Source organism: Teleopsis dalmanni, chromosome 1 (assembly GCF_002237135.1).
Source record: "Teleopsis dalmanni isolate 2A chromosome 1, ASM223713v2, whole genome shotgun sequence".
NCBI lineage: Eukaryota > Metazoa > Arthropoda > Insecta > Diptera > Diopsidae > Teleopsis > Teleopsis dalmanni.
This window is the reverse complement of record NC_051846.1, coordinates 123,026,052-123,036,091: the sequence shown is the minus strand read 5'-3', so window position 1 is coordinate 123,036,091 and position 10,040 is coordinate 123,026,052.

Below are 10,040 nucleotides of genomic sequence, written 5' to 3'. Positions count from 1 at the left end.
AGTTAATGATAGCAAAACGTATTGGAATATGTTGCGAAAATTAAATGGACAAAAGTTAACCAAAAGTACAGAGTTAAATTCTACCCAGTTGTCATGTTACTTCTCAACGCTATTGAATGCGCTCTTTTGTGGATCATATATTAGTAACCAAATAAGAGTAACTTTTTCTTTTTTTTTTTATTTTAAAAAAAAAAACGTAATAAAAATCTGATAGAGACAGTCCTACAATTAATTATATAAATAAGACAAAAATTGCTAAGCAAATTGTTGACAGAGACAACTAATAGACATTTAATAGTAAAAAATTTGATATATATAGTTTATGTAATGCAAGTAAAATAACATAGAGTAAACAAAATAAATTTAAGTTAGTTGGTACACAAACCATATATTTTCGAACTAAGGGTTAATCGTAAATCTATCTGGCAAAATAAAAACATTGCATAGTTTTAAGGTAATTTTACAAATTATTTAAAAATAATAAAATTTGTCAATTAACACAATCATGTATCGTACACCATCAAAAAACGTGAAGACAGCATATAATCCGTCGGCTAAAAGGATGTTAGCAGAAACCTCACCTGAAGACGGACCGAGTTGCTCAAATTATACTCTTAAAGTAGGCGACCTTAGTGTAAACCAATTAAAAGACATAATTAAAGATGGTAACAAGGAAGTTTTAGAAAAAATTACCTACCTTTCTGAGGATATTATGGCGCAAAGGCAAGAAAACGAAAGTCTAAAAAAGAAGTGGAAAATCTCAAAGCATATAGGGCCTTAGATAGTAAAAGGATCTCTACACTTGAAACACAAGCAAAAAAGAAAAATCTAATATTCAAAGGTCTACTGGCGAACAAAGCAGTAGGTGAAGAAGTAGAAAAAATTTGCACTGATATTCTTCAAGTTTCGGCATCAACAAAAATAAAAGATGTTAAAAAAATGTCGGAAAAAGACGGTAAAATGACCATTATAGTAGAGATGGATACTGAACAAAACGCTGTAGATATACTGAAAAAAGCTGGTAAGCTGGCAGGGACAGCAATATTTGTGGAACGGGACTTGACGTTCGAAAAACAGCAGAATAAAAGAATTATGCTGGAATTAAAAAAGCAAATACTGCAAGTAAGTACGAAACACCGCGTTGCCGTTAGAGACGATAAAATACGGATAGGAAATAAATGGTTTAGGTGGGACAGAAATAACAAGTTAATGATCGATAATGAAGATGCGGGTCCTGCTTTGCAAATTTTATATGGTACTAAGGTAAAAAATAAATGTACGAATTATATTGAACTGCACAATAAAATAAATCCAAAAAAAATATTTCGGAAAGCTTTGGCACAGTAAAAAAATGCCAAACAACACAGCCAAATAAAATTAAAAAAGTTTCTAAAATTAAACATTCCGTAGATTTCAACGACGAGTCAGCATTACAGGGCAGCTTTAATCTGAACATATTATCATATAATGTAGCCGGTCTAAAAAATAAAACCTTACACAGCCAATTTTACGAATATATTTCTTCATTCGATATTATATTTTTATTTGAAACATTTTTAGAAGAAAAATTAGAAGAAGTAGTAAGAAAGTTACATAATTATATTATAGAATGGATACCTGCTAAAAGAACAAATATTTGCGGTAGAGCTAGTGCAGGTGAACTATATGCAATAAAGAAGCAAACACATTTTACAAATAAAGCTAACTTTATCGAGTCCGGTAGAAGAACACTTGTTAAATTAATCACGACTAACGGAAGCCTGCACATTGTGCCTGTATATATAAACTGCAATAACTGGGAAAGCGATTTTGAAAACTTTCATGATTTCCTCACAGATGCTGGACTAGAAAATGTTATGATTGTTGGTGATCTTAATGCAAGAATTGGTGATAAGCAAGTTTACGAACATAATCCGTATACGCTGCAGATGCTAAGAGAAAGCAGAACTTCGAGGGACAGTATATGCGATAATAAGGGGAAAAAACTGTGTGAAATGTGTGAAAATTTCGGCCTATCTGTAGTAAATGGCAGAACAGATAGCGACAGCTTCGGTGAATTTACTTATGTAAGGAATAATGGTCGTTCTGTAATAGATTACTGCTTAATTAAAGGACTATGGTGGCAATTAGTCAAAAACTTTAAAGTTGTCGATTTAATTTACTCAGACCATATGCCAATAGAAGTAAATGTCTCGGGTCAGTTTTTCAGAAACCCAGAACAGGTGGAATTAAAATTACTCCCCAAGCTGTTATGGTCAGATCGAAATACACATAAGTTTGCGCTAAATTTAGAGCACAAGTTATTTTTAATGGAAGACAACCAACTAACAGCTGAAAATGGAATTGAATTGTTATCTCATTGCATTAAAAGAGCGGCACAACCCTTACAACCAAAATACTTACAAAGAAAATATAAGCAAGCATGGTATGATGCAGAATGCGAGTCAGCACGAAAGCGATCATTTTATTTACTTCACACTGCAAAGCGGCATGAAGAAGTGGAACTCCGACAGTTATATACACGTGCAAATAAAGAGTTTAAATTACTTTGTAAACGTAAAAAAAATTTATATTACTCGGAGTTAGCTAACTCCTTAAGATCAGTTAATGATAGCAAAACGTATTGGAATATGTTGCGAAAATTAAATGGACAAAAGTTCACCAAAAGTACAGAGTTAAATTCTACCCAGTTGTCATGTTACTTCTCAACGCTATTGAATGCTCAAGTTGGGTATGCATTTAGTTTCGCTATATCAAATATTAAAATAGATTTGTTGGATAATGTAATCACTACAGAAGAAATTAATAAAATTTTAAGGAACAGCAAGTCAAATAAAGCGCCGGGAGAAGACAGAATCCCCATAGAGTATTATAAAAATGCACCGTCAAATTTTATCGCAAAGTTAGTAATGGTTTTTAACAAAATATTAGATGCCGGAACAACACCTAAAGATTTTAAAACTGCAATCATTTATCCGCTCTTTAAAAAAGGAAATCCGCAGATTGCGAATAATTATAGAGGCATTTCCTTTTTAAACTCCACTGTCAAATTATTCACAGGAATCCTTCTTGAAAGGCTAAAGGCTTGGATAGCAGAATATAATTTACTCAGTGAATACCAGGCAGGATTTAGGAAAGGATACTCAACAATTGATAATATTTTTTGTCTTACAAGTATAGCCAAGCAGTATACGGAAAAAGGAAAAAAGCTATATGCATTTTTCGTCGACTTCAAAGCAGCGTTTGATTCAGTAAACAGAAACGCTTTATTTTATAAACTCAGTAGTATTGGCATGTCCACCAAATTTATCAATGTTCTATCCAGTTTATATACCGAAAATCGTGCTGCTGTATGGGATGGGGAACACTTGTCAGAGTGGTTTGCTACTGTTTCAGGAGTTAAACAAGGTTGCGTACTCAGTCCGATTCTATTCTCAATTTATATAGACGATGTGGTTACACATCTATCTGGAGGCGCATTTATAAATGGTGTAAATATTAAAGCTCTTTTGTATGCAGATGACATCGTTATCCTAGCAGAAAGTCCCAATTGTTTACAAATTATGATAAATGAGCTACACAGTTACTGTAAGCTATGGGGATTAACAGTTAATATTGAAAAGTCAAAAGCACTAATATTTAAAAAGCATCACAGCCGGTATACAAATGAAGAAGTATGGACATTAGGCGGAGAAAATGTAGAAATAGTTAAGGAATACAAATATCTTGGAACATGGATGTATTATAATGCTACATTTAATAGACATTTAACTGAAAAATTGAGAGAAGCTAAAAAAGCTCTTGGAAAAATATATTTGAAAATAAAGATATACCGTTCAAAACAAAATTTCAACTCTATGAATCTACTACTAGATCAATAATGTGCTATGCGGCTCAGGTATGGGGAGTGCTACAATATGAGGAAGTTGAAAAACTTTTACGATTTTTTGTAAAAAAAATATGGAGATTACCGCTTAACACACCCAACCGAATGATTTATTTGGAGACTGGCTTGTCACCTCTGTACTTGTACACTTTAGAAATCCACTTCAAGTATATGTTAAAAGTTTGCAATATGGAAAGCTCGCGGTTACCTAAAATATTAGCTATATCTCTAATGCAGGAGAAGAGTCACTGTTTTAAAACGTGGACTGAACTAGCATCGGTTCACCGTGAACCGCTGATAATCGATAACATACATTCGTGGAAGCATTGGCAGCAAAATATATTAGTAAAAATCGGTATTGCGTTTAGAGAAAAGTTCGTAGCAGAAAGTCGACAAAGCTTAACTCGTGTTTTACACAGGCAACTTAATTATGACCTAGGCAACAACAGTTACTTCGCAGATCGCTTTAGTGCTGAAGCAATTGGATATATTTTCAAAACTCGAGGAGAACTGTTAAAGCTCAACAGCGCTCCCTATATGAACTCGTCAGACCCGAGATGCACGCTGTGCAATACTGGAGAAAAGGAAGATGTAATACATTTTCTTAGTAAATGTCCAATTTTAATGGAGCTACGGGTAAATTATTTTGGAAAACAAACGTTAGATATTAACGAATTAATGAGGCTGCTAAATGGTGAAAACTGGCATATGTTATCGATCTATGTGAAAACGGCGTCTCGTTATAGAGAAAATATTATATTAGAGGCATTTTAACTCTCATAAGCTGAAGTTCGTAAAAAAACACAAATCCAAACCCGATTGACGGCAAATGCCATAATCGTATAAGGATAGAATTAGATACTATGTAAATGAAGTTAGGTTTTTCTTATTAGTTTTCTTATAATTATTTATAATATTTATGTTTTATATATTATAAATTATTGAAAATGTTAATTTTGTAAATGTAAATATAACCCAAATTTAATAAAAAGAATACTACTACTACTACAAAAAATAGTGGATTTTGGTGCACATCCCCATAACTGGATTCCATACGTCCACATCGGAGCTAAGACTTGCTTGTATATCATTAATTTATTGTTTAGAGAGACGGGTGATTTGTTCCCAAGAAGCCAATATAAATTTTTGTATTTGGATTCTAATTCAACTCGTTTTTTCTTTATATGTTCTTTCCATTTCAACTTAGCATCTAAGTTCATGCCAAGGTATTTAGCTGTGTTTGCGTATGGTATTTGAGCACTGCACATATTTATCGGCAAATATTCAATTTTTTTATTTGTGAAGTTTACATGGATGAATTTCGTTTGGTTGAGCTCAATTTTCCATTTTTTAGTCCAACTAATAATTTGATCAATGTAACGCTGCGTTGCTTCTGTTGATTCGTTTATTGTGTTTCCAGTGGTAAGGATCGCTGTATCATCTGCAAACGTGGCAATAACACTTTCTGGTGAGACTTGCAGGTCGGCTGTGTAAATTAGGTACAGAATTGGGCCAAGTATACTTCCCTGCGGTACTCCGGCTTCAATTGGTTCAAGTGTTGAGTACGCACCTTTATATTTTACTCTGAAGAATCGGCAGGATAAGTAGGACCACATAATTTCGGATATTTGTCTCGAAAACCACTGTTCAATCTTATGCACAAGTCCTTTGTGCCAAACTTTATCAAAGGCTTTCGATACGTCTAGGAAAACTGCAGTGCAAATTTTTTGTTCTTCAAGTGCTCTTTCGATTTTGTCGCATATTCTGTGTATTTGTTCTACAGTGGAACGCTTTTTTCGGAACCCAAACTGATGACTCGGAACTATTTGATTTTCTGTGAGAACAATCTGTATTCTATTAAGGAGAATTCGTTCAAAGATTTTTGATAAAACGGGTAATAATGAAATTGGACAATACGACGAAACTTCATTAGCAGGTTTTCCTTGTTTGTGTACCATAAGTACTTCCGCCACTTTCCAATAAATTGGGAAGTGCCTTAAGCGCAGAGCTGCATTAATTATTTTGCATAGTTTGATTATTCCTTTATTAGGGAATTGGTTTAAGATCTCAGCGGTTATCTGATCCCAACCAGGAGCCTTTTTTAGTTTCATATTTCTTATTTCATTTTTTATTTCTCTTAGCGAAGTTGGTTGTATTGCTTGGTTTAATGGATTTAAATTAGACATAGGAAGATTATTTCCATCATCATTTACTGTAAATGTTGCTTTAAGAAATTTTGCGAATAAATCTGCTTTTTCTTCGTCACTTTTGGCCCATGATGTGCCATCTGCTTTAATAGGAGGATTATGTTTTATAGGATGTTTTACTGCTTTCACGGCTTTCCACAGCGAGTAATCTGTGCGTTTCTCATAGGAAAGGGTTCTAAGATTCTGTTGTATCTTATCATTTTTAACATTATTGATAAGTTGTCGTAGTTGTGCAGTTTTCCTATTTAATTCCGTTTTGTCAGTTGGTGATCGTGTTTGTTGCCATTTTTTACGCAATTTCCTTTTTTCCCATATTAGTTTATTTATTTCTTTTGGAAGAGTTGGTCTAACCTGGTGTTTAGAGAACTGTGAAGTACTCATCCATGCTGATTTTTGAATCTGCTGTGTAAATAGAAGAACTTCGTTATCCACTTCAGTCGCTGAGTTTAGATCAGAATTAAGATTAAGAGTGTTTTCAAGATGCAGCCTAAAGTAATCCCAGTCAGTAGATCTATTTATTAGGTAAGGCTTCGGTTCATTTATGACTACACTTTTATTAATAGAGAGGTGCACAGGTGAATGATCAGAAGAGAGATCATATCCATTTTCTATTTGTAAGAGTTCTTTCGGTATTTTTTTAGTTATAAAAAAGTCAATCAGATCCGGTATTTTCGCTTGGTCAGTTGGCCAATATGTTGGGCATCCAGTTGATAAGACATCACATCCTGTGGCTTGTATGGCTTTTAATAGTTCTCGGCCCTTAGTTGTAGTTAATCGCGAACCCCAATGGACATGTTTAGCGTTGAAATCGCCGCCAATAATGAATTTTTTTTTAAATTTAGAAAGAAAGTTTATATATTGATCTGTACTAATAGAATGTCTTGGAGGACTGTAGACCGAAATAATTGATAATTTTTGATTTTGTACTTTTATTGTAACAGTTGTGGCTTGAAACTTGCTACAGCTGATATTTTCCTCTTCATAGTGACTGATGGTTTCCTTTATTATAATAACACTTCCCCCTCGTGCATTGTTATTCGGGTGAGTAGTGTGGTAAGTTTCATAACCTCTAAATTTTGTATGTGATTCCCTCGTAAAGTGCGTTTCTGCTATCAGACATATATCGATGGACTTTTTGAAAAGAATAGTCTGTAGTTCGTTTTGTTGATGTAGCAGCCCATTTGCGTTCCAGAGCATAACTTTTGTTGAAGACTGCATTACATACGGTGTTTGGGAAGGATCTGTTCTAGTTTACTTATCCGTTCATCTAAAACTTTATTAAATTTTTCCTGGTTTTGTAGCAGTTGAAGTACCAACTGCAAGGTTGAAGAAATTTCTCCAGGGTTTTGAGAGTTATTATTTGATTTTAGTGCTTGGGCATATGAAGGTGTTTCATAATTTTGTGTTAGTTTAGAAACTGGCAAATTTTTTATATATTCAGTGGCAGCAGAGTTGGGTTTATCTGGCTTACTACTTTGGTTGTCTTTCTGAACGGTTTTGCTTCGCATCTTTTGTAGCTCTTTGGCTACAATACAATTTAAAATTCACCACCTGGTTGTAATTTAATATAATGTGTATGACTTCAGCTAGTCCTCTTTTTTGGTAATTATTTTCAATTTCAAGAATTGAAGCATCTTCGAAATTGAAAGTATGTTTAACTGAAGGATGATGTTCAGATAAGGCTGTTTTTTTATAATCATCAGTGCGTCTGCACGTACTTTTATGCTCACTTAACCTTTTTGATAATTATTATCATTATTATGATAATTATTATGATAATTATTATCAAAAAGGTTAAGTGAGCATAAAAGTACATGCAGACGCACTAATGATTATAAAAAAACAGCCTTATCTGAACATCATCATTCAGCTAAACATACTTTCAATTTCGAAGATGCTTCAATTCTTGAAATTGAAAATAATTACCAAAAAAGAGTACTAGCTGAAGTCATACACATTATATTAAATTACAACCAGGTGGTGAATTTTAAAAAAGACACAGAGAATTTCAGTGCTCTTTATTCTAATATACTTGACAAATATCGGTTAAAAGAAAACAAAAAGAAGAAAGAAAATAATTTGACCGTTTGATATTGATTCTGAGATGTTTTAAGAGAAATAATAATAATGTATATTATATTTTTTGAATTTATTAAACAAAGACAACTATATAAGTTGTACTAAAGTTTTGACATAACAAAATAGATTTTATAATTCCATTTTCCTTATTTTTGTTTCTATGCTTATTATTGTCTGTTATCGAACACATGTGATATTAAAAACAAAAATAATTATTATTAATTTAATATTTGTGCCTTTAATAGTGTCATTTTATATATATGTTACTTTACGTATATATTGTTTTTAATTGCAATTTTATAAACCTTAAGTTAAGCTTTTTATTAAAAAATTAAGATAATATTTTAATTGTAATGTGTAACTTTTATAAGTTTTATTTTGTAATTTTTTTTGTATAATTATTATAGCACTGAAGATGTTCTAAAAAAAAGAACGAAATATCTGCTTCTAAAATTTTTAAATAAAAGCGTTTTATTGTGGTTTGTCTGATAGCTGAACAAATTTTTCAACTTAAATGATTTTACTCTTCTCCATAATATCACCAGAGCTACCAATGTAGACCAAGTAACACAACCGTTCAATGTCGGCAGAGTACTCTTCAGGACTCTCGTCAACAGGCGGAGCTCTTGCTTCCAGTACTACCCTCTGTAATGGAGCCATAGAAACGTTACCGTACTTGCGCTCCAATGCATCCATTACAGCTTGGTAGCTATTATGTTTTTCGGGTGGAATTTCTTGTAAAACTTCTGCCGCACTACCTTTTAGTGCCACAATTAGTGATTCCGTTTTCTCGCCAATATTCCAATTATTTGTTGCAGCCGCTATTTCAAATTGTAGTTTGAACACTTCAAAAGTCTCGCTCCCATCAAACGTCGGTGCCTGTAGTTTAACGCTACCAGTTTCACAAATGGCTGAAGATGACCCGCTTACCTGCCTACTCTCAGCATGGCTTTCCAATTGAACCGTCTCACCTTTTGAGATCTGGACATTCTGATCAATCGGGTCCTTTTTTCTCGAGCACCTTTTTGGGATTTGTTGTAACTCCATCTTTAATTCGACAAAATTTTGGTCTGATGTCTGCGTGATTTCACTAAATTGTTGTTCCAACTTGCGTAAACCGTGCGCCTGTTCTTCTGAATTTTTCTCAAGCTTCTACATCATTAAGTTCATGAATTCCATCATTTCACTATTCGTGTCAGGTATTTCATCGAGGAACTCGTGTTCTTCTACATATATGCCATAAGCTTCCAACGCCTCACGAAGTCTCAACTGCAGTTCTGCTTTCGCACCACCTGTGCCAAGTCCCACTTCCTCCAGCTGCTTTTTCAGTTAACCCACAGTCAATTCTTCCAATTTCACCATTTTACAAAATCCCACTTCTGACACCAAATGTTACGTAATCGTCTGCGTGTATATTCAAATCACAGGATTTTGTAAAAATGAAACGAACTTCTAAAATTGGAGAAACTATACTTATTATATTTGTTGTATTAAAAACAACTAGTATTTACTAGCAGCAAATTTAGTAAAACACAGCTTCACTCAAAATAAATTCCAACTTCCTATTTTTCTAAAAATATCAATTGACATAATGTTTAAATAATATTTAAACATTTCATTGCTACTCTGCTCAAATTCGTAACAATATGTTACAGTTCATAATATTAATACAAAAAAAATTTTTTTTTTTACACATTTTTAATTAATTGATTTACGTAATTAATTAATTTACTATATTTATCTACATTCTTATGCAATTTTTTATTTGTTTGCTAACTTTAATTACATACGAAACAATTAAAGTTGTTAATAATTTATTAAAAGAAATTTTTATTTTTAAACATATTTATTTTGTAATTTTTTTTTTA